This window comes from Lissotriton vulgaris, chromosome 2_2 (assembly GCF_964263255.1).
Source record: "Lissotriton vulgaris chromosome 2_2, aLisVul1.2, whole genome shotgun sequence".
Lineage (NCBI taxonomy): Eukaryota > Metazoa > Chordata > Amphibia > Caudata > Salamandridae > Lissotriton > Lissotriton vulgaris.
Genome location: NC_141688.1, coordinates 76,377,301 through 76,403,311, shown reverse-complemented (window position 1 = coordinate 76,403,311; position 26,011 = coordinate 76,377,301). Strand labels below are relative to the sequence as shown.

The window sequence follows — 26,011 nt, the reverse complement described above, 5'->3', positions numbered from 1 at the left end:
TTAATTAATTAGTGTCCAGCACCCACTCAACTTAAATGTAGACTGGAGTTGGAATATTAATTTTTAAATAATTAGTGCCCAGCACCTACTCCAATTTAATGTAGATTGGAGTTGGAATATAAAATATTTATGTATTAGTGTCCAGCACCTACTCCAATTTAATGTAGACTAGAGTTGGAATATTAATTATTAATTAATTAGTGTCCAGCACCTACTCCAATTTAATGTAGACTGGAGTTGGAATTTTAATAATTAAATTATTAGTGTCCAGCACCTACTTCAATTTATTGTAGACTGGAGTTGGAATATTATTTAATTATTAATTACTGTCCAGCAACTACTCCTATTTAATGTAGACTGGAGTTGGAATATTAATTATTAATTAATTAGTGTCCAACACCTACTCAAATTTTATGTAGACTGGAGTTGGAATATTAATTATTAAATAATTAGTGTCCAGGACCTACTTCAATTTAATGTAGACTGGAGTTGGAATATTAATTAATAATTAATTAGTGTCCAGCAACTACTCCTATTTAATGTAGACTGGAGTTGGAATATTAATAATTAAATAATTAGTGTCCAGCATCTACTCAAATTTAATGTAGACTGGAGTTGGAATATTAATAATTAATTAATTAGTGTCCAGTACCTACTAAAATTTAATGTACACTGGAGTTGGAATATTAATGAATAATTAATTAGTGTCCAGCACCTACTCCAATTTAATGTAGACTGGAGTAGGAATATTAATTATTAAATAATTAGTGTCCAGCACCTACTTCAATTTAATGTAGACTGGAGTTGGAATATTAATTAATAATTAATTAGTGTCCAGCACCTACTCCAATTTAATGCAGACTGGAGTTGGAATATTAATTATTAAATAATTAGTGTCCAGCACCTACTCCAATGTAATGTAGATTGGAGTAGGAATATTAAATATTTATTTATTAGTGTCCAGCACCTACTCCAATTTAATGTAGACTGGAGTTGGAATATTAATAATTAAATAATTAGTGTCCAGCATCTACTCAAATTTTATATACATTGGAAATGTTCTATATAATAAGATTGTTACATTATAGTAAGACAATAATAAAAATAGTTGAACATGATTGTACAAAAAAAATTTATTATGTATTATTTTTTCAAAAATAACAGTTTTAATCATAACAAAGTCACATTTATGAAACTTTGGTTTTTATGATCATATTTTCTAAACACAATGACACGCAAATTTACAGAAGCATTATATATTTTTAAATTATTGTTATTAATATGTAATCATTTTTGGTTTTCTTTTACATATTGTACTTTTTGAAAATAATGTAGAAATAACAAATGTTTTATTAAAAAATTATATTTTCAGCTTCATTTCTAAACATCAAACGTTTATAATATAAGTCACACAATTGGTTAACACATTTTTTACATTTTTATAATTTGTGGCAATGTAGTTATATTTCTATACATTGTTTAAATAAATATTATTCTTTTCATAATATTTATTTATTACGTTTATATACATATTTGTAAATCAAATCAGGGTAGGATAAAAGTAAATATTTTTTCACAATAATAGCAATGTTTTGTTTTTTTTGGCTATTTAGTAAAGTATTGATATTATATTTTATACTTGGGACTATTTTATTGCTTTTGGGTTCTTTATTTTGTAACCGGGTTAGGTCGTTTTGGGTGATTTGGATGAAGAGCTGATCGCGGTTGGGAGACACTTCACGTCGCTTCAGGTAAGGTTTATTTTATATGTTTTATGTGTCTTTTAATGATGTTTTGAGAGTAGTGACCTTATATTTAGTGTTGTTAAATGTGAGGGAGTTGTTTTAGATTTAGAAAACGAATATTTTCTTATGGTACATACACGTAGTTTTAGTTAGTTAACTCATTCTTTATAGAGTTAATTTTTGTATGTTTACTATATATGTACTAGCTAAATCATTTATTTTACTATGTTTGTACCTAATTATGTGTTACTTTATCTGGGTGGGAATGTCTGTTTTCTATGTTTTTGTCATAGGTGTACGCTACATCGGAAGTTCCGGTTTTTTTTAAGGAAGTGTTTGTTTGTTTTATTCACCACTGCTTTACAAACACTTCTTTACATTTTTCGGTTTTCCTGGAGCGATTCTTTATTTTTTCTACTTTTTCGGGTTTTTTATGGTTCTTCGATGGCTCTGCACAACGTGGATTTCTTATTTTGGGAACAGTTGTATTTTTACTTTTTTTTTGGGTTACTTTTGCACTATCTGGATTACTTTGGTGGAGAAGGACGTTATTGGATTGACAACATGATTGGTAAGTCCTTTCTTTGTTATCTTGTGTGGGTGGGTAATGTGATTATTAATATGGAATAGTTTTCTAGTTGTGATTTTGTTTTAATGTGTGCATATATGTGAAGAATATCTCTATATATTCCATACATTAACCCCTTCCCTGCTTATGACAGAACCACCCCGTCATGAGCCACGTGTGGCGTGTGCTCATGACGGCGTGGTTCTGTCATGTTGCGGCCGCTCTACCCATGCGGCACTGATTCCCCGCCTGTGCGGGCGAATTAGTGAGTGGGCGGAGTCGTGACGGAACCACTCTCAGCCCCCACTCTCCCAGTGCTGCGCTCAGCCCCCACCCCCCCCAGCGCCGCAGCAGAATTAGCGCCGCGGCCACGGGGTTAAATACTTTTGAAGCTCACGTTTGATATTTTTGCATAGTTAGGTGATAGTTTTAGGGTTTTATAAAATTTTGGTAATTATTCAGAGTAGCGTTTTGGCAATGATGTTTAAGTATTCTATGCCTTTTGTACTAGGGTACAGTTTTACTTGTTCTTCTAGGTATTTGTGCATTTGCTTATTTTGTTTTGATGTTTTTGGGACTAGTTCAGTTATAGATTGGTCCATTCTAAATTCCTGGTAGCTTTGTTCTTTCTGTAGGCATTTAATAAAATGTTCTAGAGTAGGTTTTGTTCTGCCAGTTGATTGTACAAATGCATTGTGCCAACCTTCTACTGCGTTGTTAGTTTTAGATTCTCCATTAAGGGTGCTTCTGTAAACGTTCCACCAGGGTATTAGGAATTTGGGGTTTCTTTTGTGGCCAGATCTGTGGAGTCTGCCTACCCAGGTGTCTTCAAAGTAGTCGAGAAATGGACTTAACTTAGCTTCATTTTGTTTGTAGAAGGGGCTGTCTATAAGAATGTTTTAGTGTTCTGCTACGTCTGTTTCTGGGACATAAGCAAGTGCAATGAGTTTTTTAATTTGGAAAGCAAAAGATGAGTTTGTAGCATATTCTACACTTAGGGTAGTTTTTTGAAGATGTCTCCATAAACACTGGTTTAAATGATAATAGCAGCCTTGAATGCAGGTATGGGGGTGGATTTTTAGGATTGTTGAGAGCATTGCTTGCTCAAAATCTAGAATGATTTTTTCAGGAGAAAAATCATTTGTTTTTTGTTTAATAATATTTAATAATTCCATATATGTGGAATTATTTTTGTTTGGTAATAGTGCATATAGTAGTGGTATGTTGCAGTTGTGGTAGAGGCCATGTATTGTGTATAATTGGAAAAATGGTTTGGGACAGATGTTAAATGTTCCATCCATCATCCAATATTGGCTTTGCTGAAGTTTAACTAAATTCATATTTGTACCAAAAATTATAAGTCTTTTGTCATTGTTTTCCTTGTCGTAAACTATAAATGGTTGTTTGTTTAAAGTTATAATTTGGTTAGCATTTAAGTTTATATCATGATATGTACTGGGGGATGGTGTCGCAGTAGTAGTAGTTTTTTTAGTTCGTGCTATACTTCTTTTTAAGGAGAGAATATTTGGGTTGTGGCAGTTTTAGGGATTTTAGGAATGGCTTTAATATGACATTTGTTTGCTTTTGGGAACCTGTACTAGCTTCTTTTATATTTTCCAAAGCTGTTCTAACTTCTATTTCAGTAACATTTGGTGGATGATTGTGTTCCCTAGTATACAGTACTGTAGCTTCTCTAGTTGTTGCTCTTCCATAGCACTTGTTAGAATAATATTTACAACATTTCCAATTAACTTTCATGCCATATTGCTTTTCTTGTGTATAAGTGTAACCCATGTAGCATAGTAATAGTTTTCCTTTCTGGCTGGTCACAAATTCAGCTCCTTCGGTCATTTTGTACTTTGTATGTCTAAAAAATATATATATAATAGTTAATGTCAAATAAAATGTGATAATTAATCTAAGTTAGTGATAAGTAGGAATGTATATACTTACGTGTTTTAGAATTCACTGCAAAATTAGGATCTGCTTTATTCCTTTGTTGGGGATACTTGTTTGTGATGTTGTTGTAGCTGATATGAAAAAAATGAAAATAGTATATTACTAAAAAATGTTTGTGTATATTTACAATGTTACAGCTAATTTGTACTACAAAAGTGGATACTAATAAGTGTAGATTTATGATGTACATTGTGAAGATACTTACATTATTATTTTTGTTGGTCTTTGCCACTATAGTTGTTTCTTCGGCTTCTGGAGAGTAGTTTGTAGTTTTATCTTAAAAAAATAAGGAACATATGTGTTAGAATATTCACCATGTTGGTAGGTTTTTTACAGAATTTCTGGTAATTATGTGCTTTAATATACTTACTTAGTTATTAGTATATTTATTATTCCGAATGTGGAGTTCTGTATAATGTCTGTATATCTATTTGTAGTGTTTGCTCTGTAAAAAAACAATATATAATACAAACTTATTAGAACAAGTGAAAATGTTTGTACGTTTTTTCCACATTTATTTCAGTTTACTAATGCTTACTTAGTAAAATGTAATGTAGAAATAGTACTGATGTCCTTAGTTCATTAGTAGTGCAGTTTTCAGTAGTCGAATCTGGAGAAAAAAATGAAATATGTGGGAAAAATGTCATTCTTTCAGTGTGTTTAGATTTATGTGCAAATAATAAAAAAACTGTCAATTTACTTACATAGTTATTATAATCTGTATTCCTATGCTTTAGTTCACAGTTATTTTGTGTAGAATATTCAGTAGTCGTAGTATCTAAAAAAAATGGATTTATATAATTTATTTGCATGTTAAGTAGTATGAATAGAAAAGGAGCACTGGGTATTTAGCAGGTAAGTAAGTAGTAGTAGCAATTAATGCAGTTTCTATTTTATTTACTTACTTAGAAGATGTAATTGTAGGTTGATAGTCTGGTTTTTCTAGTTGTTGTGCATCAATTCAGAGAGAGATGAATCTCCTTCAGTGACTTTTAGCAAGTAGTTTGTGTTTAGAGTTTAATTGTTTATATAGGGGAGTGTCCTTAGTAATTAGTTTGCTATTGGTTTATTTAAAAAATCAGGGTTGTGATTGGTTAGTTAGTATATTTGAATTTCAGTTGTGATTACTTTGTAATAGAAGTTAAAAACCAAATACATTATAAATTTATAAAAACTAGCATAGAATATGTTTATATGCGTAGGTGATAGAATTATAAAAATAGTATAGTTTAGAAGAATTAATAGTGTGACTATACTGTTAATTTAAGTAGTGTGTGTTTATTTAGATGTTAAAACATATAAAAAGTTAATTAATTGTGCAAAAAGATGCATATAAAAGGTCGATATTTCTCAAAATCCGATATGTTAGTTCACGATATTTTTGATGTCGATATTATATTTCATGTCTATATATTTTTTAGAAAGCGATATTTTTATTTACCGATGTAAAAGTAGTCGATATCAATGTAAACGATGTTTGTGTATGTCGATATTAAAAAATCGATATTTTTGTACATATCTAGATAAGTATAGGAAGTCGATATTAGTGACTTCGATATATTTGTTCCGATATTATTGTATGTCGATATTCAGATTTTCGATAATTTGTCAGACATTCGTGATATACTGAGAGCTGTGGGGCTCAGTTGGGAGCTTCTTTGACAATTGGGATCAGAGGGAGAGAAGACATGGAGAATTGTTGCATGCTAAATATTCAACGAAAAATATAAAAAAAATACATACACTAGGGTAGAGGAAAGCCTAAAGAATCAATTTAACCTGGTGTAATGTAATCTGGTTCTCATGTAAAGCGCTCTGATGTTTTTGGGCCAAGGTCGCGCTATATAACACTGCAAAAAAGTCAAAGCGGGTCGTGTGAGGCAATTGACCACACATACATAATGCGAATACTTGTGAAGAAGTATGAGAGAGGCAATGGTGCAAGGAAATGTAAAGGCATTTAAGGTATAGCTCACATTGCATGTTCACAGTATATTCCCATCTCCCTAGAGGGGAAGGACCAACGGGAGCAAGGGAGAGGACATTACACAGAATGCAATAATCGCCCTACCACTTTCTAAAGTAGTCAGCCGCTAATGCTGGTTTCCATACCTCCAGCTTGTTCCAGAGTTCTTGGGTTGTCTCTAAGTAATGCAATTTATTTGCATGCAGAACCTTCACTGCAGGTAAGACAAACGTGTATGTAAACTGCCCCAATAGATCTCTGCAATTGTTGCACCTGCAGTGTATATTCTGGATATATGCTGACTCAGGTCCCCCTCCAGAATGAGCTCAGGAGATTATGGGCCTCAGCACTGCCCCGGGCAGTGGTCTAGGCAGCAGTGTCCAGTGAACTCTCTCAATTATGAAGCAGGTCGACCGTGAATCCACCAGGACCTGAGCCAGGCATCCAGAAAAGTTTCAGGGTGCGCTCCTACAGATCCATCAGGGACCCCTACTTTCCAGAGATTGGTCAGTTTTCACCTTCCTTTTGCATCCTGAGCCCTCCATTCCATATGGCCCACTATACCCTTCAGACGGGCCTTTCCAGTGGTCAGTGTGTGCATAGTGTCTTCCACAGTTGAGAATCTAGATCAGTGTATGTTACTCTACTCGGTATTTTCCTAAGATCATCAGGTCTGGGCTTCTGGATTGGGGCAGGTTGGCCCCACCCAACTTACAGGCCTCTCCTCCTCCAGCTAGGCAGCCTGGGGAAGGAGCTCGATTGGCTGGGGGTCGTCAGCAGTGTCTGCAGGCCACTGCTGGCACTGGGCAGGTCTGACAGATCAACATCTAAAGCACGTCTGCCATCTTGTGCACTTGGCCACCCCCACACCTCCTAGAAATCCTTTCTAGTAGTTTTAAACCAAAGAAGTGCAATTATTCAAGTCTGTTTTATTCCAAAATTAGATTTGATTCCCAACTTCTATAGAGGAATCCAGCTGTGTCTTTAATGGCTCCATTGAATAAGAATATATTGGTCATATTCGTGGCCTGCTTATGACCTTCATCCTTCATCAAAACATGGCAAACATTCCCTCCACTGTAGTACAAAGTGCATTACAGTCATTGCATAGTGGATGGAACATCTGCCAAATTTTGACAGAGACCCCCGTCCGTCCAAGCAGAAAATCCTTGGTCTTTTGTACGAGTGTTTTTTAGGGAACTATAGAGAGCCTGACACTACATTTGTATCCCAGTTTTTTAATGTAGTTATGCTCACAATATCCAAGGAATAGACCACAGATCATACTCGGAGACCCCCAACTTACTACCAAATACTGGGCTTGGTTGAATTTGGAATTAGCGCAGTGTGTGCTACAAAGGTGTATGAAAGGAAAGTCATTGTGAGCCTAAGCAGGCTGCAATCAAGAAGCATTGGTAAAGGTTCACCTGGCGCCCAAATAGTATTAATCAGGACTCTAGAGTGCATATGTACAAGCCCCTATCGCCACGGGAATGGCACTTTTTACGACGTCCCTATGGCAATAGGGGCTTCACCTTATTTACAAGGCAGCGTTAAGTCACTTAACGTTGCTAAAAGCTGCCTTGTAAATAAGGCCCTCTTTCACCCTATGCTTAGCGTGAAAGGGGAGGTCAATGGGTGTTGCTGTGGGTGTTCCACCGCAACATCCATTGATTCTGACGCAGCCCCCTATTTACAAGGGAGGCATAAATGGTAGGCTACGCCAAAATTAAGACTAGGGAAAACCTGGTCTTACCTTCGCGCAAAGAGGAGAAATGTTTAATTTTTCCTCGTTTTTGCTGTTTTCATGTGTGCTGCATTGTGCAGCACTCATGAAAACAGCAAAAGGCCAATGATTGTTTATGTACAGGAAGGTCCCCCTAGCTGCACATAAACAATCATTTTTTTTTTTTAATGCTGTTTTGTAATTTCTATATGTGCTGCATTAAGCAGCACACATAGAAGTAACAAGACGGCATTTAAAGATTGTTTATGTGCAGGAAGGGGGACATTCCTGCACATAAACAATCTTCCCCTGCACGCAGACAACCTTGCACTGTGGTGCATTGGCGCTAGGATGCTAAGTGAGCACCAGTGCAGGGGGAAACACAGGGCTGCACAATATATTCATGTAAATATGGTGCAGCCTGCGCTTCTGAAGTGGCGGATGAGGCGTTAAGCTAGGAAGGCCATTGCCTCACTCCACTGCTGGGGGCCATCAGGAAGATTAAGCAAGCTATTGCCCAGAGTCACAAGGTGCTGGGCTAACCTGCCACCGGAGCCGGAGATCGAACTGTGAACCCTATGTTAGGGAGTGAGGCACCCTGGCCGCTGTGCAACACCTCTCTCACTTGGAAGTATGCCTCTAAGTGAGATATAGGCAAAGCTTAGCCTAGGCTTGTTTTCATGGGGGTCTCTTATAGGTAGAAAGCAGATGGTCAAAATAGGAATGAGACACAGATAACTGTGCTCATCACTACTTATATAAGTCCTAATACAAACACACCTCTCTATCCATGTATACAGTTCTGGCTGTCAACGTGGCACACTTCCGCGCTTTTATAAAAGACAGATAACAGAAAAAGAAGTTGAAAACTGTGACCAAATGAAGTCAATGTGTTCTTGCACAGTTTCTGATTCGGTCTATTCTGGTCTCAGCTAATAGGCCAAGCCACACAAATGAGTTACTGTTTATATTGGGAAAAATGCAGGAATAATGTGTAGTAATAATTTTGTGGCTCCTTGCAGATTCTGGAACTTTCCTCAGAGAAATGTGAGGAAAATATGTATTTTTAGCCAGGTGTTGAGGTTTGCAGAGCATTATGAGTAGGAAAATGTAGACTGATCCATGAAAGTCAAACCAATAAAAATGCAAAATTCGCTAATAAAGAATTCGCACATTTGCGAGGAATTGCATTTAAGGAATCTCTATTTGAGATTCCTTAAATGCAATTCATGACCGTTTCAAAATTGCAAAATCGCAATTTTAGGCCGCTATTTACCGCGAGGTCAAAACTCGCGGTAAATAGCGAATACTTGGAAAAATGCATTTAAATGCATTTTTCTAAGTTGCATGTTACACACACACATGTCCTTTGGACATGTGTGTGCGCAACACCGATGTAGATTACATTTCAGGGGTGCTACAGGGTGTCCTTTGGACACCCTGGCACCCTTGAAATCGCATCCTTATTTGCGATTAGCAAATTGCTAATCGCAAATAAGGAATAACTCCCCATTCATTCCTATGGGCCTTTAGGCCCATAGGAATGAATGGGGAGTTACACCTTATTTGCGATTAGCAATTTGGTAATCGCAAATAAGGAATGTGTAGGAATTGCAATTTATTTAGCGATTCCTACATGAATCCCGTTTTGCAAGTCCTTAATAGCGATTCCTTAATAATCGCTATTAAGGACTCGCAAAACGGGACTATGATGAATCTAGCTGAAAGACCCTTAGTATGCACTCTATAAGGCTTTGACAATGCCTAAGCCATGCCAAGAGGTGGTTTGTCTACTTCTATATATAAGCAGCAGATTCTCATACTCGTCTGTCCTTCCTACAACCACTACTCCACATGCAACCACTACAGACAAACTCTTAGATGTCATCAGTATGACCTAAGAGACCTTAAATGTCATCTGCCTCTCAAACACCTTGGTTTGGATATTAAATAACTAAGTGAGAATTCACTTAAATTCAAGCACCCCAGCTAGTCACCACCAGATGTCCCCAAGAAAACAATCAGCATACCTTCTGACACTGTTAGCAGTTCCTCATACACTCCGCTAGAATTCTGACAAACCAGTTGAGCAATACATTCCCAGCAGGTCTTTGAAGACCCTCATCAAGCTACTACACCCCCTGACTCGTAAAGACCCTGAAAAGGCTGTTAACCTGCCCCACTAAATAGCTGGGATGCTGCTGCATGCTGCTCACCGGCTATTTTCCATGGATGTTACATTAGCTTTATTTTTCAGACCACATTGCATGGTGTCAAGTCTCTGGTTATGGCTTTATGGCCCATGTGTCTGCTCATAGATCTGTTTATGGTTTGTGCTAAAATGACCTGCATTCACGAACTGGCTACCAACACATAATATCCCCTCTCTCAACCCCCACCCCACCCCCATCACAAAGAAGGCCCTAAATGCCGTTAGGGCATGATGCACAGTATTTAAAAAATAGGACATGTATATTTTATGGGTTTTTTTACTCATCCAAATACACTTCTCACTGTGGTAATTCTTGCTCTAAAGCCAGAAGATCACTGGGTTACACTAGAACACCTTTTAATGCCTAAAATACAGTCTGGGAGTAGCCACAAATAGGATTCAAAGACTCGTTTTAATCGTGATGTTAAATCCAATCTAACACTTAAGTCGGATTTTACGCTACTATTTTGAAAATTACACTTTTATAAAGTTGTTTTTTTCCTGCCTGAGCCAAATGTGCCTTTCTGCAAGTGCTCAGTATCCCCTGACTGTTAATGAGCCCCCTGTAGTTAGATGTGGATTGCTTCCAGACAGTGGACAAAGGGCTTGGGTGTGGGAAGGTGATTTTACTCCCTTAGCAGGATGGCCCGGGGTTTTGCCCCGCCCCTTCCTGAGCTTCAAAGGATGACTTCCCTGTCTGTGACAGATATAGTTCACACCTAAGCCTGCCTTCTTTTTGTCTTCACAGCCAACTAGTCTATAAGCCTGGTGGAACAGGGAGGTACCCTAGAACTAGTTTGCAGTGGCCACAAGGGAGGGTTATCATAGCCACATCTCTGGGTGGGCACAGGGAGTTCTGCACAGCAGAGAAAGGTACAGCTACGTTGGTTATAGGTAGAGAGTGTCACCATTGAATAGTTTCTAGTGAAACACATAGGGAGTGCTGAAAAAGTGGATATGGTCACTCCTAGGAATGTTTACCACATTGGTTAGGTAGTGGCCAGGAGTTTCTCCCTCCCACAGGTTGGTACTGGCCTTAAACGTGGCACCCCCAGTGCCTTAATCAAAACACTGACGAACCTATGTAACACAGAAGAAAAACTGCAGCTGCTGATGTGGCCTGTGAGGAGAACCCTAAAGTCTGGACCTATGAGAAGAACCCTAAGCTCTAGACCTGCCCGCAACCTCTCTCTGCCTGAAGACCCATCCACCATGAAGGCCAACTTCTGTTTGTGCATGATCATCATTGTCAACTGATGGTCAATAAAGACACACCAGAAGTAATGATCTTCGAGTTAGAGCGTGGCTTTTTACAGTTATAGCATGGGGTGCTCATCTAAACAAAAAATGCTAGCAGAAACCTTTAACCATGCATCTTTTTGCTTTGTAATATAATTCATGCTCAAGCTAATGCATTAGCAAGACAGTGTTGGCCTGATTTAAAATTTGGTAGTGATCCAGCACTGCTCTCAAATAACCCTCAAACCATCACGGAATTCTCAGGAGCCATTATACTTCACTCGTCGGTGGGGCCCATAGCACCTAGAGTTCAAGTTCAAGTTCAAGTTCAGGAATTTATATAGCGCACTACTCACCCAGAGGGTCTCAAGGCGCTTGGGAAGGGGGTTCATTATTTATCGAATAGCCAGGTTTTAAGTTATTTTCTGAAGGAGATGTGGTTCTGTGTAAGGCGGAGGTGAGTGGGGAGTGAGTTCCAGGTCTTGGCCGCCAAGTAGGAGAAGGATCTACCTCCCATGGTGGATCTTTGGATACGCGGAACTGCGGCGAGGCCTTGATTGGAGGATCTTAGTTGGCGGGTGGGTGTGTAGAAGGATAGTCTAGTGTTGAGGCATTCGGGCCCTAGTTTGTAGAGGGCCTTGTGTGCGTGGGTAAGGAGACGGAATGTTATTCTCTTGTTGACGGGAAGCAAGTGGAGGTCTTTCAGGTGGCCGGTAATGTGATCTTGGCGAGGGATGTCCAGAATGAGTCTCGCTGATGCGTTTTGGATGCGTTGGAGTTTTTCCTGTAATTTGGCTGTAATTCCGGCGTAGAGGGTGTTTCCGTAGTCTAGTCGACTCGTAACCAGAGCGTGGGTGACAGTCTTTCTTGTCTCGGCGGGGATCCAATGGAAGATTTTTTTGAGCATACGAAGTATGTTGAAGCAGGAGGATGAGACGGCGTTGACTTGTTTGGTCATCGAGAGTGAGGAGTCTAGGATGAAGCCAAGGTTACGTGCGTGGTCTGTGGGTATGGGTGCTGAGCCCAGATCCGAAGGCCACCATGAGTCGTCCCAGGCAGAGGGGGATCATCCTAGGATGAGCCCTTCCGTTTTGTCTGAGTTAAGTTTTAGGCGGCTTTTTTTCATCCATACGGCTACTTCTTTCATGCCTTCGTGAAGGTTGGTTTTGGCGGTGTTGGGGTCTTTGATGAGGGAAAGGATCAGCTGGGTGTCGTCAGCGTAGGAGATGATGTTGAGGTTGTGTTGACGCGCGATGGAAGCGAGTGGACTCATGTAGACGTTGAAGAGGGTGGGACTGAGTGATGATCCTTGTGGTACACCGCAGATGACTTCGGTGGCCTCTGATCTGAATGGGGGAAGTCGGACTCTCTGAGTTCTCCCAGCTAGGAACGAGATGATCCAGTCCAAGGCTTTTCCTTTTATGCCGATTTTGCTGAGGCGTTGTATGAGGGTGCTGTGACAGACAGTGTCGAAGGCGGCGGAGAGGTCGAGTAGAATGAGGGACACTGTTTCTCCGTTGTCCAGTAGTGTTCGGATGTCGTCTGTTGCTGCGATGAGGGCAGTTTCGGTGCTGTGTTTGGCTCGAAAGCCGGACTGTGAGGGATCGAGGGAGTTGTTGGATTAGAGGAAGGCGGCGAGTTGGCTATTGACGGCTTTCACAATGACTTTGGCCGGGAATGGGAGGAGGGATATGGGGCGGTAGTTTTTAAGTTCAGAGGGGTCTGCTGTGGGTTTCTTCAGGAGGGCGCTGACTTCGGCATGTTTCCAGCTTTCTGGGAAGGTAGCAGAGTTGAAGGAGCAGTTGATGACATCACGGAGATGGGGTGCGATGATGGAGTCTGCTTTGTTGAAGATGTGGTGGGGGCATGGGTCGGTTGGCGAGCCAGAGTGGATGGAATTCATTAGGCGGCTGGTGTCTTCAGTGGTGATTGGGTTCCAGGCACTGAGGTTGTTAGGGGGCGGTTTAGGTTCTGAGGGGGTGGAGAGGATTGTTCGTTGGAACTGTTTTCGAAGCTGTTATGTATGTCGGCATTTTGTTGTAGAAGAAGGAGGATAACGAATCGCAGAGGTCTTGGGAGGGAGTGATGTCGTTTGAGGCTGCGGTGGGGTTGGTGAATTCTTTGACGATGTTGAATAGTTCCTTGCTGTTATGGGCGTTGTTGTCTAGTCGATTCTTGAATGCTGATTTCTTGCTGGATCGAATCAGCTGGTGGTGTTTGCGGGTGGCTGCCTTGAAGGTGGTCATGTTGTCGGTGTTTGGATTTTTTCTCCATGTTTTCTCGAGAGTACGGCATAGCTTCTTGGATTTCTTAAGGTCATCGTTGAACCAGGGGGCCTTTTTGCTGTCTTGTTTGGTGTGATGGTTTTTCAAGGGTGCTAATTCGTCAGCGCTGTGAGTGATCCATTGTTTAAATTTGATGGCCGCTTGGTTTGGGTCCGATGAGAGGGCTGGTGGGTTTTGGTTGAGCGATGTGAGGAGTTGGTCAGTGGTGATTTTGTTCCATTTCCTTCGGGGAATAGGTTGTGAGGGGTTGTGGGTCGAGGTGGTTTTGTAGCTGAAGTGAACACAACTGTGGTCCGTCCAATGGAGAGCTGTGGTGTGATCAAAGGAGATGTGTCTGCTGGAGGTGAAGATTGGGTCGACCGTATGTCCGGCTAAATGGGTGGCGGTGTCAACAAGTTGTTTGAGGCCGAGATTGGTCAGGTTGTCAAGAAGGGTGGTGGTGTTGCTGTCGTTTTTCTTTTCCAGGTGGAAGTTGAGGTCTCCTAGTAGAATGTAGTTCTCGGAGGCGAGGGCATGTGGACTGATGAAGTCAGTGATGTCTTCGCTGAATTGTTTACGGGTTCCTGGAGGCCTGTAGATGAGGGTGCCTCTGAGTGTGGTCCTAGGGTTGGTGTGGATCTGGAAGTGGAGGTGTTCTGCGGTTGTAAGGATATCGTCGGAGCTAGTCGTGATTTTGATGGTGTTCTTGTGGACGATGGTGATGCCACCTCCTGTTTGGACGGTGCGGTCTTTTCGGATGATCGTGTAGTTGTCCGGGATGGCTATGGCGATGTCGGGTGTTGATGATGTGTTCATCCATGTTTCAGTAAGGAAGGCGACGTCCGGTGATGTAGTGTCCAGTAGATCCCAGAGTTCAGAGGCGTGTCTGTGGACCGAGCGGGTGTTTAGCAGGATGCACTTCAGGTGGTTAGAGTCGGAGCTGTTTTTGGGGTTAGTGGATGTGGTATGGGTCTTGATGCTGGTAAATTTGCAGGAGTGGCAGGTGAAGGGACCGTGGGTGCGTCCTGGGGCAGCTTCGTAGAGTCACTCATTCACACAAATCACACTTCGCAGAGTCACTCGTTCACACAAATCACACTGCACCCGAGATCAGTGAAAAACCAGAGGATGAGCTGCTGGATAGTGGAGTACCCTAATTCATCTATTAGTTTAAATTCTATACATTATATACATGTGCACTCTATGGACATCACCATGATATTTAAATTTCATAAAACAACATTTAAGGCACCCCACTGTTTTGGCCAATGGATCAGCTAGTAAAAGTTAGTCTATGAACAACAAGACCAGCTTAATTCTCCATTTATTTAATTTTTATTATTCTTTAAGTCTTCTAGCATGACCTTACGTTCAGAATTTTAATCTTTAGTCAGAAAAATTAGATTAAGCATTTCTCTGATTGCTTCAAGTAAAAGGATAAAATAAGTTCAATTAGTTTACATTTTTAGCAGAATAGTTCAGAAATAAGAAAATTCAAAGACTTATTACCCATCTTCTTGGTCATTGAGGAAAAACAGGATTCAAACGACAAATTTCCCAAAAATAGCCTCTCTATCTTCCTCGATGTTCACCTCCCATCAAGACTCCGATCCCATCAAAAGTTAAAGTCAGGAAAAATTTCAAAGTCTTTGCACCCAGAAAATCAATCAGTCCGACAGAGTGTCGTGGTGCGCAAATAATTCAAAAGCAAGCTTTTTTCTCTCTTCCAAGCAGCCTCTTTTATACCCTTTTCCCCTAACTATCTAACTAAAATTTGAAACTTTAGGGTCCACACTCTTTCCTCATTGGTTCATTCGAGGGGTGGTGAAGATCATCTCATCTCCTCATTGTCCGAATTTTGCAAAGTCACTACCATAATTCTAATACGGTCATAATTGTTCAGGTTTGTAACATTTTAATTTCTGTCATTATGTCGACACTTCGGTCAACTTTCCCAGGCTCACAACTGGAGCATTCTAGTTTGACATCATTCTGCTTCTCAAGCCACGCTGACCTTGACATCAGTAGCCCAGGCACAGGCTGCTCGTGCATCTCTCAAATACAGTCGCGCATGCGTAGAATTACACTTTCTCGGAGTCTCGCAAACCCTCCATATTTTACTAGGCCGCATGGGCCATGACGGTAACTATTATAGAAACAAACACAATTAAATATTAGATTTCGAAGTAAAGCCCTTCTGTTTACCTCCCACCATTCTAAGTTTACCCTGTTAGTGGTTACCTAGCCTTAAGCCACAATGAGGCATTGTTTTCTTACCATTCTCCATCGTTTTTGCCACAATGAATACTTAAATAAGCATATATGCATAGCTTTGTTAAATTAGAAGCGTTATTGCACTATGTTAGTATGACGAATTCACATGATTAATGTATTACGATTTGCAGCACAAGCAAATTAGTATCCCAAGTGTACTTTTCTCTGTGTTTTATTTTTCTGTTGGTTAGTTTTAAATCCACTCGATTAATACATATTATAGTTATGAGAAACTGACTCCACGAGGGGTATACAAAAAATTTTGTCACAACCTCGCTCCATCAGTAGACAGTCCGTGCTCCACCAGGGTGTCGAAGTAAATTACTCTGTCACCCTGATGGAGGTGCCACCTGCCGAATTATGATATGTCTGCTGGCCCAGCAGACATTTCAAGCATCAACAGAAATCACCATCCCAGTTTTTCCTGCCAACGCATTGTAAATTCTGATGATAACTCCATCAGACATGACGGGGTCATACGTCACAGCTACAGTTTTTTTTTACATTTTCAAAAGAAACACCCTAAAGTGTGATTTTCTTTTTGAAAATAAAAAGAACAGTCATGAGAGTTTCTTCGCAAGGCGAGTGGTATAGATTATTCTTGGTTGGGATGGACATTGAAAAATGACTGCATGTCTGCCCATCTACATTAGGCAGGCGGATGTATGGCCAAACCACTGACGACCATTACTTCGTCAGGCCATCAGAGGAGTTTGACCATGGTGTAGATAGAGTAGTCTCCACAGTCATTAAACTATAGTGTGCCCAAATTTAAATCAGGTGGATGGACCACAGTCTTGGCAGTGAGGGAACAGTTGCAATGGAGTTCCTTCTCGCTAAGACATATGTCCATTAGACATAAAAGTGTTGTGTAGGTGAGGATTATGTAGTAACGATTCCCATTTCCCCGTTGGTTACAAAGTTTTTACTTGAAATTAGCTCCAGAGGTGGCAAGGGGACCTCAGTTGTTATTTACAGCCGACTACTGTTGCCAGTTTTTGCTACTCTAGTTCTGCTGTGGTCGTCCTTGGCGTTTAGATACAGGATTCCAGAGGTCTCTTCTGTCCTGTAGACAGGATGATAAAGGGGATAGTTTGGCTCACTCGGGTGTTGTATGTTTCTGCTGGAACTAAAACAAAACCTATGGTTCCTGTGCTGCCCAGGACGTACTTGAGAGATAATGGCCTGGTGTCCATGCTTAGATTGAGTTCAATAAATGGTGTCTTTTTCGTAAAGTGGGGGGTATCCTTGGTTTCTTCTAGCAGAGTAGTATGATTGGTTGAGTGCTATTCTGGAAGCACAGCGTCCTCACTGTTATGCGTAATCTCACTCTTCCCCTAGGTCGCAGCAGCATAGTCCCCTCATGGCAACAGGACCCCCCACCCCCACACATGGATACCCTACAAACATGAATAATACACAGGACACAGTGTTTGATTGGAAAGAAAATGCTGCAGGATTTATTACATACAACATATGTAATAGATGGGTTATCTTATGGGTAATCCAAGGGCAGGCCGCATTCTCGCCACCTGCCCGCCTGTTGAGCCGGGCAGCACAGTGTGTGGCCACCTGTGTGCTGCCCCATATCTTAATTAAGTAGACTCATGCCCCGAGGGGCGGAGCGCAACTAGGCAACCCCCGGTTGTACAGGCCCACAACCGCCCGAAGGACTACTGAGGTGCCGACACGTGTACCCGGACCTCCCATGAAGTCCAGGTGTTAGGCTCTGGCACCCCTATGTGCCTGCTGAGGTACACCGCTGCACCTCTCAGCTTCCGGATCACCCTGTAACTCCGCCACAGCCTGGCCAGTGGCTACCGCCGCCGCCCGGGCCCCCCATCCCCTATGCTCCTTCCTACCTGCAGCCTCTCTCCTGCAAAGCCTCGTACAAATCTAGGAGGAACAGGTCCAAGCCCACTGTATTGAGATGCACGCCATCTAACTCAAAGTAACCTCTTATCTTATCCTGAATCATCTCATGTCGAATGAAACCAATGCCTCTCTGCGAAGTGAACTTGCGCATATCCCGGTTCACCCTCCTCCTAGACCTTTCTATGGCTTCGCCTGACCTTGCGCCCCGCCAGACTACACGTGGGAGCAATTCGGACCACCACACCTCACAGCTCCCCATCATTCTGCAAACTTCCACCAGGTCTGCCTTCATTTTACGCAACAATGCGGACCTTCCCATGTTGGTAATGTCGTTGCCCCCCAGGTGAATGACTAAGTGATGCGGCGGAGCGCCCCCTGTAGCCAGTGAGTGCCTGAGTCTGGACAAGAGGCCACTCCAGCGCATGCCCGGGAAACCTAACCATACACACTCTGTGTTGGAGAAACCCCGCATCCAGTTCCTGGTGGCAGCCCAACGACCTAACTTGGAGACAGTTGAATGGCCCAGAACCCAAATTCACGAACCTGTCAACACAAAAGACACCAATCAGTTTGCTCTTTTATTGCACGCTTAACACAGCAAAAGGCACGGTACATCAAAGCAACATGCTTATTGTTCCAATAAAATGTAAGGCCCTTGTGCCACCCAGCAAAGAGAAAGAGACACCAACAAATCATGCATATTGTTCCAATAACTATAACATCTTTGTGCTACACAGCACGAGAAACGGTACACATCAACACATGGTAATGACCCAATAACTGTACGGCCCTTGTGTTACGGGCGGACATAGCGCTTGTAACAAAGTGATTCCCAGCGCCCCACCCTTCTAATGCCTTCTGGCGGCATACCTGCCCGAGAAGCAGAGGTGGCCGCCCCAATACGAAAGGAGTGGCTGGAGAAACGCTTCCCCTCGCCAGTCAAGCCTGCTCGGGCTAGGCAGGCCAGCATTATTCTATCCATCTGGTACCTGGTGAAAGGTCCTCATGCACAAGTAGGTAGCCCGCCCCAGGTGGCCGCAGGGCGAGGTAGCTCCGGACTGCCTCCACGGGGCACCCAGTTTGCTCTTTAATGGGAGTCAGTACAATGCGAACCCCCTTCCCGGTTTGGTCTGTCTTGGACTTCCTGAGCGTGACCGTCATGTCCGAGTCCAAGGCGACATCCCCCAGGCACAGGGCATCGCCGGAAGCATCGGTCTTAGAGCGTGCCACCAGCTCGCTGCTCCTAAAGGCCCCAAAAAAGGCGAGGCAGAACGCTGCCGTGAACAAGGTGGCCTCAAAGGGTGAGCGGGCTACTGAATGTAACACCCGCAGCATGTCCTGCAGAGTGCTGAAGTCGATGGGCGCTCTGTTGTCCTGAGCCCTGGGCTCATCCCGAGACCAGCCCTTCAGTGCTGCCCTGATGGCAAAAGCCTGGGTGGGATCCGCGAACCCTCGTAATTTAGCGTCATGGCCGATGGCCGCCAGATGTCCGCAGACCCAGGAGTGGGACTTTCCCCTCTTTCTAGCCCAGACAATGAAGGCTCTAACTTTGTCCTCCAGGGGGAGCTCCCCCAAGCCCAATTCATCCACTATCCTGTGGAACGCGGCCAGGTGATTTCCATAGCGTTTCCTGGTGCTTGGTGCCAGGGCCCTCTCCCCCATGGCTCTCAGTTCCTGCTCCACTCCAAAATACGCCATAGCTCCGGCGGGAAAGGGGTCATCTCCTCTCTCGCCTGTGGGCAGGCCGCCCGGAAACGCTCCCACTGAAAACGAGAAAGTGCATCTGCTGCAATGTTAATGACCCCAGGGATGTGTCGCGCCCTAAATTCCAGGTTGCAACGCAGGCTACTTCTCACTAAGTCCCTCAATAGGCAGAGGACCAGCGGACAACTGGCCGTCTGCCCATTAATCGCCTGGACCACCGCTAAGTTATCCGACCAGAAAAGGACCTTCCGATCTGACAGGGGGCAGGGCCATAGATGGAGGGCAACGACGATGGGAAAAAGCTCTAAAACAGTTATGTTAGCCGTGATGCCTCGCTTGCGCCATGCATTAGGCCACTTCTGCGCACACCACTGCTCGCCCAGAATAGCTCCAAAGCCCTGCCTCCCCGAGGCGTCGGTGAACATGCTGAGTTCTGGACTGTCCGCCCAGGGCGCCCTCCAAATGACAGTGCCATTGAAGTTATCCAAGAACTCCACCCATACTTCCAAATCCTGCTTCATTCCCGCTGAAAGCTTCACAAAGTGATGGCGTTGTACTATGTTCGCCGTTGCCCTGGCTAGACGTCTTGCAAAGACCCGCCCGGCCGGGGTGACCCTGGCTGCGAAGTTGAGTTTGCCGAGCAGGCTCTGTATGACCCCCAACGGTGCCTTGTTCCTCCCGAGCAGATCCCGAATGTCCCATTGCAGTTCCTGCACCTTGTGAGCAGGGAGTCTAGACACCCCGTTTACCGTGTCCAGCTCGATGCCCAGGAAGGTGAGAACCTGTGCTGGGCCCTCGGTCTTGCCCGGCGCCAGAGGCACCCCTAGGTGGTCCGCCAGATCCAAGAAACACGACAACCCTTCACTGCATTCCCCAGTCCCGTCCCTCCCAATGAACAAGAAGTCGTCGAGGTAATGCGTCACCGCCTCGACGCCATACTTAACTGAGAGAGACCACTGCAGGAAGGTGCTGAACGCCTCGAAGAAAGCGCACGAGACAGAGCAACCCATTGGCATGCATTTGTTGAAGAGGTACTGACCTCCCCATTTGAACCCCAGTAGGTGGTGGCTCTCCGGGTGTACTGGCAGGAGCCTGAAAGCCGCCTCGATGTCAGCTTTTGCCAACCAGGCCCCCCTCCCCGATCTCCTGACCTGATCGATGGCGGTGTCCAGCGAGCTGTAATGGACGGAGCATGCCTCCTCTGCCAGCCAGGAGTTAACTGAGTCCCCTTCTGGGAAGGACAGGTGGTGAATCAACCTGAACGCCCCCTGCTCTTTCTTCGGGACGACCCCCAACGGAGATACCACGAAATCGGGGAGTGGGGGGGAAGGAAACGGGCCCGCCACCCTCCCCAGGAGCAGTTCCTTCCGGATCTTTTCAGTTACCACCGCGGGGAGGTCCCTGGCTGATTTTAAGTTGTCCGCCTCCCTGCTGACCCTTGGACCTAGGTAAGGGATCCTAAAACCTTCGAGAAAACCTTCGGCTAGCGTTGCCCTGTCTTTAGCAATGGGGTAGGATCTCAGTAGTGCTAGCAGGTTGGGGATGACAATTGGAGAGGGGCCCTTGTGTTGGAGCTGGCCCACCTGCGTGGTGGGCCATGGTCCGGGGTGGATCAGAGGCTGACGAGGGGGGGTTCGTATGCAGGGTAATGGGGGGAGAGGGGGCTGCGCCGGGGCCTCGGAGGGGCTGTTACTTTTCCTGTTTCTGGTTGCCCCCCGCTGAACCCTGTTTCTCGCAGGAGGTTGCTGCGTGAGAGCCACTGCATTTGCTGCATGTGTGCGAGAATCTGCACGCTTTCCCCCATGTGCAGTTCCCTGTACCCCTCGCCCGGCCTGCCGCCCCCCGAAGCACGTCACTGGGCCCGCCCCGTTCCCTGCTGGACCCCTCCTGCCCGAGGGAGGAGGGAGTACCTGCATGCAAGGGGGCTGGGGGGGGAGCCCCCCGGCGACTAAGGTGCCGCCCTCTTGATGGCCACCGGGTGGCCTCGGGCAGCTGCAAAGTGCCAGTTAATTACCATCCTCCTGACTTCACCAGTTGTGTATCTAAATACAATGAACGCAATTAATGATAAGGCAGACCACCTTTAGCGTTGTTCAGAATTTAGGAGAAAGACCCCCTCGTCATTCTCTCGAAACAATCGAAACAAGTCACTGTTTTATTTATTTAATTAACCACTTTCAGTTTATTGTAAAAATATGACTGTATGCTGTAATTTGTTACTCGGCCACTTGATGGCACTCTCATTCCACAATGAATCCTACATGAATGACCCTTTGGCGTTAATCGCTCTGAGGTTGATTTCTACATTGCCGCAGTATACAATTACATTTACTCTTCCGTTCGTTCGGGATGGTGGCTAAGTCAGTTGCCAGGGAATATGGGTTGCAAACTGTTTATGTCCAACCCAAGGAAACCAGCACGCGCCTTCTTTAATGGAAACAACTAGCCTCTGAAAACACCTCTGTACAATATGATTTTATAACTGATTGTGCCCATATTGTTTTGTTTGTTGGACAAAAGAATGTGTTCTGTTTCCTAAGTGTGTAATAAACCACGAGGCCCAAGGCAGAGTGAATGATAATGTCACCTGAACTCCAAGATGACAATTTAAGCCCATATTACACGCGTTACTCGTTTGCTTTGCACTACCCCACAACATAAAGGGCCAGATGCATCAAGCGAAATGCGCTCGCAAAAGGGCCAGATTCTCAGAATCTGGCCCTTTGCGAGTGCAATTTTTGCATTTGGGATGCATCATCCCAAATGCAAAAATCGCAAATAGAGAATTCGCTAAATTGCGATTGTTTGCATTTAAGGAATCTCAAATTGAGATTCCTTAAATGCAATGCATGAAAGTATCAAAAATAGCGAATTCGCTAATAGGGCACGCAAATTACCACGAAGTACAACTTCATGGTAATTTGCAAAAAGTTTGAAAAAAGCACTTTTGTGCATTTTTCAAAGTTTCATGTTGCGCACACACATGCCCTAAGGGCATGTGTGTGCGCAACATATGTGCACAGATCACATTCAGGGGTGTAACAGGGTGTCCTTTGGACACCCCTGCACCCTTGAACTCGCAATCTCAATTTGCGAATCGCTAATTGCGATTCGCAAATTGAGATTGTCTTCCCATTCATTCCTATGGGCCTCTAGGCCCATAGGAATGAATGGGGAGGTATTCATTAATTGCGACTCGCAATTTGCGAGTCGCAATTAAGGAATCGCTATTTTTTTTTAGATTGGTTGATGCATTCCATTTTGCTATTCCTTATTAGCGATTCCTTAATTTTCGCTAATAAGGAATCGCAAAATGGATGCTTGATGCATCTGGCCCTTAGAGTGTAAATTTTCAAACGAATTAGTAACGCAAGGAGTGAAGGCGTACAGCTTTGAATATTTATAACTATCGGCCACATGCATCAAAGTCCGTTTTTGCGATTCCTTATTTGCGATTTTTAAGGAATCGCAAATAAGGAATCGCAAAACGGGATGCATGATTGAAATTGCATAAAATTTGCGATTCGGTAAAAATCGCAATTTTTACCGAATCGCAAATATTATGCGAATTCCAATTTGCGATTTCGCAATTCCCATTGATTCCTATGGGCCAAAAGGCCCATAGGAATCAAAGGGAATTGCGAATTCGCAAATTGGAATTCACAAAATGTTAATGCATTCCATGGGTGCAGAGGGGGGTCCAGAGGACCCCCCCCTACACCCCTGAAATGTATTTTAAAATGGATGTTTCACACACACACATGTCCTAAGGACATGTGTGTCTATAACATGACAGTGTTTCAAATGCTAATTTGAGCATTTTAAACCTTTTTCGCAAATTACCACGAGGTTCACCCTCGTGGTAATTTGCCCCCCCTAATTGCGAATTAGCAATTTTAAAAACAATCATGCATTGCTTTTAAGGAATCGCAAATTTTACATTCCTTAGAAGCAATCGCATTTTTGGAAATCGCTAAAAATAGCGATTTTTCCAAAAATGATTGATGCATACTAAAAAGGTATTTAGGAATCGCAAACGGCCGATTTTACATAATCGCACCGTTTGCGATTCCTAAATACCTTGATGCATGTGGCCGTAAGTGTTGTGTGGGGTTTTAAGCTCTGAGTGAATTTTCCCGATTCATGCCCTTATATAGGTAAAATTCACATTGCCCTTATATAGGCATAGAAAGCCCTTATTTAGGCATAGCCTATGCTACCCAAATACAGGCATGACTACTTCCACCCATACCAAACGTCACAACGATTTCTTGGAAAACCAGCTTAAGCAGTTAGGGAACTTCCCCTTGCTTGAAAATTGATTTGTCCAAGAACTCAGTTACTTTACAAAGAACAACTATTCCCTAGGGGTTCTTTCCTGACGTTCATATGCCCGACTTTATGTCAAACTATGGCATTCCTAAACACCTTCAAGGTATAAATATACCTACACTTGCTCTAGCAAGATACGGTGGTTCGGAGCATTTCAAAGACCTACTTGCCCAATGCAGCTCGCTACAGCAAGTGCAGAAGGAAGCCGACTCTCCAGCTAACGCACTGATCAGGAAGCTGCCTTTCTTCTGCCGAGAATCCAGCTCCAGTGCTTGTGGGGTGTTATGAAAGCGTGTCCCGAGACAGAGATACCAGACCTCCTTCATTCTAACCAAGGTATGGAGCTGATTAGAACCTAGAGAAACTTTGGTAGATTCTTGGCAAAAACTAAACCCATGCTACACAATACTTACTTCTTCCCGCGTACTAGACTTAGGTTAGGTATATAGGGGTAGGCGTATTTTAGAAGCACCAGTTGAGTATTTTAGTCAATGTTATTTATGTATGTATTTTTATATGGCTTAGAAATCATACAATGCTCTTACAGTATTATTTCATATTACTGTTTACGCTGTACGCTTTATACTTTGCAGTCTGAATAATGATTGTAGCAGTTCACCTCTCTTGCATGAGAAAGAAGACTGTTCAATAAACCCTTTTATTGAAAACGCCCGTCTCACTATTTCTCTGCAACTCTGTAGAAACGAAGCATGCCCGATTGACTGAGTGAAATAATTATCTATTGTTTCGCGACTCTGAGAGATATGATTGCGAGACAGCCAATAAACATATCCATAATGTTGTTACTAAGGCCCTTGACATCACTGCTCCAATTCGCACCACGACCAAAGACAGGAGAACTAAAAAAGCTGCTCCCTGGTTCAGTCAAGAACTTCAAACCATGAAGACAGCTTGTAAAAAGCTTGAAAGAGCATGGCGCCAAAAATTCTGCCCAGATATTAAAGCCCAGTACAAGAAAGCGCAAAGAGAATACAATAAAACCATACGTCTGTCTAAGGCAGCTCATTACCATACTCGCATTATGGAAGCAGATAACTCCTCTAAGGAACTTTTCCAAATTTATAAAGAAATCTCCATAGTGGATGCAAACTCCTCCTCCCAAGACGATTCTGCGGAAACCTGTAACAAAATTGCCCAATACTTTTTAGGAAAGATTACTAACATCTATGCTAGTTTTTCCAATAATATAAAATCGGCAACCGATTTTGTTGAAAATGTCAATCTCGTAAGCACTCCGGAGTGCCTAGGCTCTTTCGAAGTTCCTCCCTATGAAGCACTGGCCAAAATGTGCAAAAAAATCAAATCAGGATCTCCCCGTGACCCTGCGCCTCCTAAAATTCTAGCGGAAGCCTTTCCGGCACTAGAACCTCATTTTAGACATCTGCTTCAAGTCTCCTTCTCCACGGCTAGCCTGCCTACGGAATGGAAACAGGCTGTTGTACTACCGATAAAAAAAAAGCCGAATATAAGTCAAGACGTCCTGGATAACCTACGTCCAATATCTCTATTGCCTTACCTTGCAAAGCTAGCTGAGAAAATTGTTAATGCCCAACTTATGGACCATTTAGAAGCCCATAATATTTTTCATAAATCCCAATCGGGGTTTAGATCTAATTTTTCAACAGAGACAGCACTCCTGAGGGCTATTGAAACCTTACGGGAAGGAGCGGACGAGGGTAAGACAATGGCTCTCATCATGCTGGACCTCAGTGCCGCGTTTGACACTGTAGCGCATTCCATCTTGCTACAGTGTCTAAACAAAGCGGGAGTCACCAATAAGGCACTGGGATGGCTGAAAGCCTTTTTGACCAACAGGAGCTTTCAGGTCCAGAGAGGGTCGTTTCTCTCAGACAGCGTGTTGCTGGAACAGGGGGTGCCTCAGGGTTCTGCCCTGAGTCCCACCCTGTTCAATTTATACATGGCTCCCTTGGCAGATGTTGTACAATCGTTCGGCGTAGAGCTTGTCTCTTACGCCGACGACACGCAACTTCTAATATCTCTGTCACAAGCCCCCTCAATGGAAGCAGACAACTTCAATGCTTGCATGGGTAAGCTGGCCACCTGGATGACAGAGCACTGCCTAAAACTAAATGGCACTAAAACAGAGATTCTTATAATCGGGGGCA

The 26,011-nt window shown here is 43.3% G+C and overlaps 1 pseudogene; it reads right to left on the bottom strand.

Annotated features, from left to right (window-relative positions):
* Window positions 1–18,624: 18,624 nt before the first annotated feature.
* On the bottom strand, window positions 18,625–19,526 carry LOC147729029 (uncharacterized; annotated as a pseudogene).
* Window positions 19,527–26,011: the final 6,485 nt, after the last annotated feature.